Source organism: Diceros bicornis, chromosome 23 (assembly GCF_020826845.1).
Source record: "Diceros bicornis minor isolate mBicDic1 chromosome 23, mDicBic1.mat.cur, whole genome shotgun sequence".
In the NCBI taxonomy this organism is placed as follows: Eukaryota; Metazoa; Chordata; class Mammalia; order Perissodactyla; family Rhinocerotidae; genus Diceros; species Diceros bicornis.
Genome location: NC_080762.1, coordinates 22,258,501 through 22,270,250, shown reverse-complemented (window position 1 = coordinate 22,270,250; position 11,750 = coordinate 22,258,501). Strand labels below are relative to the sequence as shown.

Genomic DNA, 11,750 nt, shown 5'->3' with positions numbered 1-11,750 from the left:
CAAAGTAATAATGTATTTATGTCATGTATAGGTGGACGCATATTAAAAACATGCCTTGAATGCACAGGCAGCTTAAACAACAAATGATAAATGAACAAAGAACATCGGGCCCACAAACAATGAGAGATAAAAATATCAAACTCAAGACCAAATTTATTCACTTAACCATTCCTGTCCCCATTTGTGACAGGATCAGCAACAAGCCCTGGGACTTCAGACCCAAATATGAAAACAGATTTGTCCTTCAGAAGCCCACAGACCAAAGAGGGAAAGAAACAGGTAAAAAAATTAAAAGAAAATACAAAATAATGGGCCAGCCCCAGTTGCCTAGTGGTTAAGTTTGGTGGGCTCTGCTTCAGCGGCCCGGGGTTCAGTTCCTGGGCACAGACTTAACACCACTCCTCTGTCAGTGGCCATGCTGTGGTGGCGGCTCATATACAAAATAGAAGAAGATTGGCAACAGATGTTAGCTCAGGGCGAATCTTTCTCAGCAAAAATAATGTTGTAAGTAATATAATAGACTCCAGCATATATGGTCTTTATTGATTGAATGAATTATATCATCCAAGTAATTTTTTGTTTATTCAATCCATACTCTACATTGTCTTGTTCTGTTTCATGCCAGGTTCCCTGAGACTAGGAATACTGCGCTAAGAAGTTGCATACAACCAATTGCATTTGTTTCAATGCTCCCTGGTTACTTAATGACCAAATATTTCTTCATCCCTTGTTTACTCTCGCCAGAAGCAGGTTGGCCCCATGAAGTCTAACAGGCTTAGGGTCAAGTATTGCTGATGTTCCTCACCAACTCTCTTATCTATTGAAAGATTTTAATCCTTCGGTGCCTCATTTTCCACCAATAGAATTGAGAAACAAGATCCTGAGTGACACTTTGAACACACACACACGCACACACACATCTTTGCTTTCAATTTAGCTTATTATTGTTAATCATCTGAAGATACCAAATGCTTACAAACTCCATCTTACTGCAATTGTACTCCCTCCAGAAAACAGTTTTCAATCACTGGGAGGGTTTTGCATACTAGTAATTGGGTTCCCTCTAAACATCCTTGAGAATGTTTATTTGAAAAGATTACCTTGTTTTCCTTCAGGATTAAGTCATGGTCACCACAGAAAGAGATGATTTGGAAAGATGGCAGGCAGTTTTTGACGGTTCCTCAGAGACTGCCCTTGTTAAATGAATATACCCACAGAAAAGCAAAATGTATTCTAGCCCACACACATTAGAGATATTTTTTAAACACGTACATTCAAGAAGATAGGTATTACAAATAACGTATTTGTGGGGGAGGGTGAAGAAATCACAAACTCTCTCGGATAAACACTATTAAATGCATACTTAACCAGTGGATTGCGACAGTTCCCCTCTGGCACTCACTGACAGTCTTGACTGCAGCTGTAAATTAGGTTGCAAAACTTCCTTGTCAGACAACTCACCCTGTTAGGACTCAACCCTGGCTTTGAATCCGCAAGGACAGAAAAATCAATGTGACAGGAAAGCAGTTGCTTGTGTCAGGCCTAACCAAGGAGAGAAAGGGCTTTAAATTAATCATGATTTAGGGATGCTGGTAAAACGATGCAAAGCCACATTCCTCTGGAGTCTGAGAAAAGGGAAAAAAGAGCCTGGAACGCTCTGCGTATGTTACCCGCAGATACTGCCCTCCTATTATAAACAGGATTCAGTGTTTACTGTGGGAGTAGGAAAGCATTGTTGATCTTGTATAAACAGATAAAATTCATCAAAATCTGTAAGATTTTGGCTGAAGCAATTTCGCATAGTATCTACGCACGTGTAGAGTGAAGATAAATGAAAGTTTCATTTTCTCTCCTAGAACCTGTCAACTGAGTTCAATAAGCTGGGAGGATTTCAGGGTATTTATTAAATTTTGATTCTCCACAAAAACAAAAGGCTGGCATGAGCCTCTTATCTGGAGAGAGGTTGAACACCATCTTCTGGACGTGCCTTTGTTCATTCCTAACCCACCTTGGACAGTGAGATCACCTAAATGAGGGAAAGTAATTTTTTGCATGGCTCATACTTAGGGACTTTAAAGCTGTCACAAAAGACCTACTAAGATTACTGTTAAACTGCCACCATTAGATGGCACCAGTGAGGCAGTAAATCCCTTAATGTAGAGGTGAGCGCTACCTCAGCTGTCAATCCCTGTTGCCCAAGTAAAGCGACTTCGATTAGATGTCTGCTTCCGTTACCAATTTAGGTAGTAGAGAATCTATATCAGAGAGAATAACCTCCTGCTCAGCTGACTTCAGACTGACTTTGTTCCTGTGCCAGGTACAACCCCTTTCTAGCTCAAGTACCAATCAATCCAGGCCAAATTAGGAAAAATGCACTCCCTTCTCGAATGTACTGCTAACCATGGTGATGGGCAAACCTGGGATTCAGTGACTGGCGACCAATGTTAAGAGTTGAGGCATGTTCAGAGATATGAGAGAACTTGATCTTTAGCCCTTTTGGTGAACCTAAGTGTGGCATTAGACACCAATAAGAGGTCAATGAGCCAGATTTATTTCCACAGTCATCTCTGACTAACAGGACGAGGATTTTGCACGGCTTTAGAAAATCACTGGTCTCCACTATGTCAGTTGTTTGCCATGATGATACAACAGTTATTTCTCAGTTCATTAGTCTGTAAATGGAGACACATCCAATGAAGATTCAACAGCATCAGACCCTATTTTAAAAACGTTCCTTTGGCTTCATTTTATAGTGTGGTCTCTGTTATCACAAAACAATCACAAGGCGCAGGAAGTTCTACCAAGCACTATACGAGAGAATGTTGTGATGTTGTTCCTGCCCACTGGGGCTCATGAGAGAAACCACAGAGCACTTCATCTCTGCAAATGTGATCAGAATACAAACGCTAAATCATTAGAAAACAGAAAACAAGCATCTATGGAAAACTGAGTTGTAGGAATGAATAATATAAGTAAATATAATTATCATAAGATTTTTTTTTAATTAGTGAAATTTTGAAATTTAACCCAGGATAAGGAAAAGAAAAGATTTATAAAGCTATGCTATTCTATACTTTCAGTGGTCCTGAAGTTGCACTAGAAACACGGCCAGCTAACTAACACATGGCTGCTTTTATAGCAGACTCTTTTAGGCAGGATTGTGTACCAAGCAGCTTTCAAAAACAAAACTATTCCTTTTATTCTTTCTTCTTTTTGGGGAGGGGGCAACTGGTCCTGAGCTAACATCTGTTGCCAATCTTCCTCCTTTTTTCCTTTTTTCTCCCCAAAGCCCCAGTAGATAGTTGTATGTCATAGTTGTACATCCTTCCAGTTGCTCTAAGTGGGACGCTGCCTCAACATGGCTTGATGAGCGGTGTGTATGTCCGTGCCTGGGATCCGAATCCATGAACCCAGGGCCGCCAAAGCAGAGCATGTGAATTTAACCACTATGCCACTGGGTAGGCCCCTTTATTCTTTCTGTAAAGAAGAATAGACAGCCATCAGTGCAGTCTTCTTTGAAAATCAGGAACAGTCTTCATATGTACCAAGGGAAATTACAAGGAAAGCGTGAGGGCACTCCCTCTCCGGAGATCTTCACAAATAGGAAAAATTTTCACCTGTTTTGTATGGCTTTCTCCAAAAGCAGATAATGGCAAAGAAATCCTTTCAAAGTCCTCTTTAGTTCTCTCATTCATGGATTATTTTCCTTTTGCCTCTTCCCCATCTTGCAGTCAACACCCTTGAGGAAAGGACAATGAGAGAGGATGAAGCAAATAGACTTCGGGATTCCTGATACAATGGTGACAATAGAATAGTTAATAAATATTCAACCCTTTCTATATTCCAAGAGCTGCTTAGTACTCTACTTGAGGTTTCAAAAGGAGGCAAAAAAATGTTATAGTCTTTCTGTCTAGACCAAATCAATAGCCAAGTTTATAAAGAACTTTCCATGTGCCAAGTCCTATGCTGAGCATTTTACATGAATGATCTTATTCGATCTCACAACAACCCTGTGAAATAGGCATTTTGTTATTCCCACTTATTATTCCCATTTCTCCCAGATGAGAAAACAGTCTTAGAAAGATTAATTGTCTTGCACAAACTAACAGAATCTGGACATGTTAGAGCTTAGTGTATTAGTTTCATATGGCAGCTGTAACAAATTATAACAAACTTTATGGCTTAAAACAACACAAATTTTTCTTTTACGGTTCTGGAGGTCAGAAATCTGAAATCAGTCTCAATGGGCTAAAATCAAAGGGTTGGCAGGGTTGATTCCTTCTGGAGTCTCTGGGGGAGAATCTGTTTCGTTACCTTTTCCAGTATGGACCTTGGTCATGGGCCTGCATCACAGCATCTTTTCTCTCCCTGTGCTCATCATATCACCTTCTCCTCTTCTTTACCAAATTTCTTTCTGCCTCCCTCTTATGAGGATATTGTGATTACATTTAGGTCCTACCTGGATAATCCAGGATAATCTCCCTGTCTCAAGATTCTTAATTTAATTACTCCTGCAAAATCCCTTTTGCCATATAAGGTAGCATTCATAGATTCCAGGAATTAGGGCTTGGATATCTTTGGGGGCCATTATTCAGCCTACCACAATTAGAACTCAAACCAGCCCCCGTTTCTTAAGCAGCATAGTATATTCTTTCTAGATGAGTAATTCTTAGCAAGCCAAATGACTGATCTTCAACAAATGAGTGGATATTTCACGTAAATTAAAGAGGGTGAATTCAGTCATTTTTAGCACAATATAGTGGCAAAAGCCCTGGACTTGTAGTCAGGAAATGGAGTTCTTATGATTAACTAGACATGCAAGCTTGGACTAGACCCTGCATCTCTTGGGATCAGGAATAGTAAAGAGGTCTCAACGTGTGTGCCATCTCTGATCAATAGAAGTGGAGAAGGACTCCACAAATCCCTTCAAGCTTCATGGGAAATGTTGAACCCAACTATCAGTGCCTGCCCTATTTAACCGCTAGAGTTTCTTTTAACTCTGACTTTGTATGATCAATGACTGTATTATCAATTGCTCCAAAATAAATTACCCTAAAATTTAGTGCATTGAAACAACAAACACTTATTATCTCAAAATTTTGGGGGGTCTGGAATTTGTGAGTGCCTTATTTGGTGCCTCTGATTCAGGGTTCCTCATGAGGTTGCAGTCAAGATGCCAGACAGGGCTTCCATCATCTGAAGACTTGACTGGGTTTAGAGAATCTGACTCCAAGATGGTTTATTCACGTGGCTGTTGGCAAGAGGCCTCAGTTTTTTGCCATGTTGGGGAGAGCCATAGGCTACTTGAGCGTCCTTACTACATGGTGAATGGCTTCCCCTAGAGCAAATAATCCAAGAGAGAGAGTAAGACATATGCCACAAAGTATTTTATGACCTAGCCTTGGAAGTGACATACCACCACTTCTTTTGTGTTCTATCGGTCACACAGACCTAATCTGATACAGTGTGGGAGGGTACTACACCAGGAGTTGGGGCTGAGGCCACCTTAGAAGCTCAATGACCTATATAGACTAGTGTTTCCTCAATAGGACTTTCATGTTGGTGTCTATCCAAAGCCCTCATCAGCATGTAAAACCCATATTTCATAATATTATGTGATGGTTGAGTGGCTTTGTGGTTTTGAAGAAGAGTATTAACATCATAAAACTTACATTTTTAAGAAGATAGCTCTTATGGTAGAACAGAGGGTGAACTAATGTGGGCCCTTACTACTTCCCAGGTGCCCCAGGCCATAATACAAACTTCTAGCTTGGCCTGCAAACCCCACATGTGTCCTCAGCCTCTTCTGTCCATGTGTACTATCTCTAACCACTGTGACATTCTCATCATTCCCTGAACAGGCCAGACTCTCCAGACCATGCATTGAATATCCTTTCCAATTCAAATGCCACACTCTCCGTGAAACCTTGCCCAAGTCCTGAGATAGAGCAAGTAGCTCCTTCTAGAATTTCCATAGCACTTTGTTCATCTCTCTGTTATAGTATTTACCATACTTTCCTTTCAATAATTTGATTAGGTTTCTCTCCCCAAATATTTTGTGTATCCCTTGAGAGCAGGGACCAAGACCTCACACTATGACTAGGATATCAGAACAATCAACAGATGTTTTTTGAATTAATGAATAGACTTCTTTCAATTAGTCATATTTCCAATACACTTAGTGAACACCAACTGAGTGGCAGGCATTCTGCTAGGTCCTAAGTCATACATTAGTGATCAGGATGGGCAGGTCCCTGCCCTTGGGAGGCAGGGAGAGGATCCTCAGATGGTGCTTTTGCCAATGACTGTGTCCTTGTTCCCTCTCTTCCCCACTGCATTTTCTGTTTTCCTATCTTCTTTTTGCCTCTTTCCAATTTTCCTTCACCTTCTGACTCTTCTCTAAGCACACCATTACATATATGAGGATTGCTTAGTCTCTCTGACAAATATCATGGCCAAACAGTGGGTGATTCCAGCTCCAGATCCAGGTCCAGGTCACGATCTCTATGCTGCCTGCAAAGCCACACATACATGAAGATCTGTTCCTGTTTCCCAACTACCAACCTAGAAAATGTTAAAGGATAAAATAAGCTTTCCCATGGCTGTATGGATCAAAATTGTTATCTTGTCCTGTCTTCACTGTCTCAAGTGAGTTGAATGCTCAAAAAAAAATTTTTTTAATGTTGGTTAGAGTAGCATCTGTTGTGTTAGTGGAGATGATATCACTACATAGACTATGAACTCCCTGACAGCAGAAAATTTTGTCTCTTCTTTCCCTTCTCTATTCATAGCTTCTAGAATATTGTCTGGCATATAGTATGTGCTCACTGAACATCTGTTAAATGCATTCCTCAAAGCTATGAATTCTTTTCATGCCAAGTTTAGAAATGACATGTTCTTTTTCCCATTGCAAACGGCTGCGTGGGCTCAGACAAGTCACTTGCTCTAAGTCTGAGCTTTTCCTATCAAACAGGAACATCATGGGCAGGTCCAGTTGCATAGTGGTTAAGTTTGTGTGCTCCACTTCTGCAGCCCCGGCTTCACAGGTTTGGATCCTGGGCATAGACCGACGCACCGCTCATCAAGCTATGCTGTGGTGGCGTCCCATATAAAGTAGAGGAAGATGGGCATGGATGTTAGCCCAGGGCCAGTCTTCCTCAGCAAAAGAGGAGGACTGGCAATGGATGTAAGCTCAGGGTTAATCTTCCTCACACACAGAAAACAGGAACATCAATTGTTACCTCTGTTGTGCAGGGATGTTTTGAGTATTAGAGAAAATGCATGGAAAGTGTATAGTTCATTGTCTTTCCAGAATATAAACTGAATAAATAGTTTGATGCTGGGTCCAGAATCCATCTGATAATCTTATTTCTCTGAACAAGTAGGTTTGAAAAATGCCTATGTGTGATTGTCCATAATACACAAATAGTCTGGCTTTCTTAAAAGTCAGGCTCTTGATGACTTTTTGAAAGACAGGACATGCTGAATCAATATTGATTCAGTACCAATAATGTACCTGTTATTATGTTAAGTGCTAGAAATACAAAGAAAAACTAAAATACTGCCCTTTACCTAAAGACCTTTATGCTCAGATAAGGAAAATAGACAATATAATGAAAAATTACAAAACAATGTGAGGTGCGCTAAGATTGAGATAGGCAAAGGGAGCATTTAAGAAGAGCACCCAACGCAGCCCAGGAGGGGAGAAGATTAGGAGAAATTTTCCAGATGTTAGTTACAAAGGAGTTAGACAGAGAGAGAAGAACTTAGCCAGAGAGGGGAAGGGAGGTGGGAGGTTGTTCTGAGTAGAAGAAGCAGCCTGAGCAAAAGAACAGAAAACAGAAATGACATGGTCAATTAAGAGAGTGCAGGTGATGCGTTCTGACTGGGACATGGGATGAGAAACAAAATCAGGTCAAGAGCTGAGCTGTGCAGTGAGGAGCAGAAGTCAGATCTGAGAGAACTTTGTATATCATGTTATGGATTTTGGACCACGTCCTTATGGTTTATGGGGAGCCTGTGAATAATTTTAAGCTGATAAACTGATAAATTGGACTTCATCAAAATTTCAAACATTTTTACCTCAACAAAATTTAAAAACATTTGTACTTTATTTTTTAAAATAAAAAGGCAAGCCACAAACTGGAAGTAAATATTTGCAAATCATGTCTTTGATATAGGACTTGTACCCAGAATATATAAAGAACACTTACAACTAATAATAAGAAGATAAACATCCCAATTTAAAAACGAGCAAAAGATTTTAAGTCATGTCACCAAAGAAGGAATACAAATGGTTGATTAAGCACATGAAAAGATGTTAAACATCATTTGTAATAAGAAAAAAGCAATTTAAAACAAAGCCACAATGGCATGCCACTCTACACCTCTAGATTTGCTATAATCAAAAAGACAGACAATACCAAGTATTGGTGAGGATATGGAGAAATGGGAACCCTCATATGTTGTTGGGAATGTAAAATGGCACAGCTACTTTGGAATACATTGGATAGTTTCTTAAAAATTTAAACATAAACTTCCTACACAATAAAGCAGTTCAATTCTCAGCATTCAACGCAAGAGAAGTGAAAACCTATGTCCATACAAAGACAGGTAGGTGAATGTTCGTAGCAGCATTGTTCATGATGGCCAAAAATTGGAAACAATTTAAATGTCCATCAACTGGTAAATGGATTTTTAAAATGTAGCATATCCATAAAATGGAATATTATTCAGCAATCAAAGGATAGCTCAACTCACACATGCTACAACATAGATGAAGCCCCAAAAATAGAAGTCAGACACAAGAGGCATAATTACTGTATAATTTATTTATAGGAAATGTCCAGAAAAAGCAAATTTATAGAGAGAAAATGCAAATCAGTGGTTACGTAGAGCTGGAGGTGGAAGCAGGATGAACTGTAAACGGGTAAAAGGGAAATTTAGGGGTGATGGAATGTTCTAAAACTGAAATATGGTAAAGGTTGCATTACTCTATAAATTTCTTAAAAATCTTTGAATTGTTTGCTTAAAATGGGTGAATGTTATGGTATGTAAATTATACTCTCATAAAGCTGTTTTAAAAAAATAATTACATTGGAAGGTATTTGGTCATAAACTACTTAGTAAGCAAGAAGTCTGCTTATTATAAAGATATCCTCAGGATTTAAAAACTCTGACCTACTTTTTTAGTCCATTTTCCTCTGGTCCCAATCAAGGTAATAGAAAAGTAATTTAGTTCAATTCCCCTAAACATGAACACATCTTAAACGTGGAAGCAAGAACAAAAACGTGAGTCAGCTCTCACATGACCCAAACTTGTTAGTCCATCTCCAAAAATGAGTCGTGAAGGCAATTTTTCCCTTGCTTATGAAAATGTTTGAGGAAAAACTATGTGCTTGGTTTAGCATAATTGACCACAATAATTGCAGTGCATGTGAATTTATGTTGTATTTATAAGACTGCTAGATTTGGTAGTGGGGGCTGGGAGGAGTCGATGCTTGAAATCTAAGTCTTTAATCCACAGAAAGTTATGCTTTTTTTTTTTTTATGGTCCAAAGTGGCAATTATGGGTTGTAGAAGTATTTGTGCCTGTTCAGATATTCCACAACCAAGAATTTGAAGATGTCCATTTTCTAAGTAAATCCAGTGCTGAGGAAAAGTGTGAAATTGTCAAATCTGAGAGCTGTGTCTATTTTTATGATTTGTCACATTTCTAGTAATAGGATAAAGACAAGCTCATCTTTTAAGAGAGACCAAATCTGTCCAAAAGTTACTTAGGAAGAATGTGTTATGGGAGGAAACAAAAAGTTGTACTTATAATTTGGACTCCATCACTAAATCATAAATGATGGTCCCAGAGCAGCTGTTAGATTATATGTGGGTCACCAAGTTGATTTCGAACCAATAATAATAGCACAAAGACCCCATGTGGTCCCACAGAGCAACAGAGTGATCACATCTTTTAGGCAACTGCTGCGTAAACTGTTAATTTTGCCATTTAGTCAAAATCAGTAAAGCACCAAAGCCATTATTTCAATCCAGATTAGGATCACAGGATCAGGTCCATAAAGGCATTTACTGTGCTGGGCATAATCTATACATTACAATATCAAGGTTAAAAAGAGCAGCTTTCAAGTTTGATACCCTACAGTCATTTTGAGACAAGATCATTTCAATTAAGCTTATTTGAGAGATTATAGTGAAAGCAGGTAGTCCTTAAATATGATAACTTCCTATATGCCAAACATTTTATTTTGTTTCTGTTCCTCCAAGTAGGCAACGAGCATAAAGAAAAGAGGAGGGTTTAACCACACATCTAGATCACCTAGTAGCTGTGCCTAGTATCTGTGGTAATGTTGGAAAAGTAGAATTTTGCTCCCTTAATTGATGGTAAGAAGAGCCATGAGAGTATCAAAGCTCCACATTTCTGGACCTTTTCCTCGAATCCAGAACCACAACTGAGAAACTAAAGAAGCTTGGCTCACATTTTAGATGGCAAAACTCCAAACCCACAGAAAGTTTGTCAGAACCTAAGTTCAGCTATTATCCCATCCCATCTGCAACCAATAAAGTCAGCTCCTATTGGCACCAGGACATTCAGACCTACCTATGACCCGGAACTAGTCACTGCTCAGGCAGGAAGCGGATCAGAGGCACCTGGCTGAGCCAAGCTTTGCTTCCCAGGGCTTAACCCATGGCACCATTACCTACTCTTCTTTCAGGGTTTAAGATATTGTACACTGACCTCTGGGAGCGGCTCTTCCGCTAACCGGGAGCTCATCTGATTGAATCTTGGCTTCCTGAGACTTTTAAATTCTTGTCACAGCATGCATTTTTAATGCTTTCCTGATGTATTTGGACCTCTAACCTCTCACTTCTTATAGTCTCTCATAACTCTACATCCCTCTACTGTTTCCCAGACTCCCCACGCCCGGCATTTGCTCAGTGATCACATACTCTGAGGCTGCCTCTGGACCTAGCCTAGTCATGCCACGGTGGAACGGGAACTACAGTCACTGCAACAAGGCATTGAATTGTCATATTGCGCCATGGCCCTCCATACTGCCGGCTGTAATTTGGCAATATGAGGCTTCTAACCTAAATTTACGAGTTCCTTTTTCTCAATTTAACAAACATTTGTTAAAGTCCTACTCTCTGCCAGGTGTTCTGTGAAAATTACTACCTACACCCAACTCCCCAAATCCACACCATTCCTCACCCTCACCCAAGATTTTTCTGGTTTCAAACTGGACCTGAGGAGGAGTTAGTAATAAGGGAAGCAGCTGACCCTGAATGCTTTACTCTCTGAAGCGTGAACTCAAAGTTTTCTCTGACTTATGAATCAGTTATGATGACAACATCCTTTGAAGTTATTTTCCTTGAAATGTTGGTAAGAGGCATTTCCCAACCTCCTCACAGGGGTGTTGTGTAAATTAGTGCTGCTTCTGGAGTATTTCAAAGGAGGTATAAATGCATAAAGTCTATCAGATTCTCTCTCCATGATGTTTACTTCCAAAGCATCTAGACCAGCACTGTCCAATAGAAATAGAATGTGAGCTACATATGTAATTTTTAATTTTGTAGTAGCATTATTTGATAATGTGAAAAGAAACAGGTGAAATAAATTTTGATAATATATTTTTATTTAACCCTTTATATCCAAAATGTTATCATTTCAACTAAAGTCTTTAAAATCTTGTATTTTATACTTAAGTATATCTCAGTTCAGATGAGCCACATTTCAAGTA

The 11,750-nt window shown here is 39.4% G+C and overlaps 1 long non-coding RNA gene across 1 annotated transcript; it reads right to left on the bottom strand.

Annotated features, from left to right (window-relative positions):
- Positions 1-2,528: 2,528 nt before the first annotated feature.
- Positions 2,529-10,965, bottom strand: LOC131420666 (uncharacterized). The gene is made up of 3 exons (XR_009223611.1): positions 10,748-10,965; positions 3,618-3,739; positions 2,529-3,477 (listed from the first exon to the last, which is right to left on the bottom strand). It is a non-coding gene; the product is annotated as an uncharacterized LOC131420666 (long non-coding RNA).
- Positions 10,966-11,750: the final 785 nt, after the last annotated feature.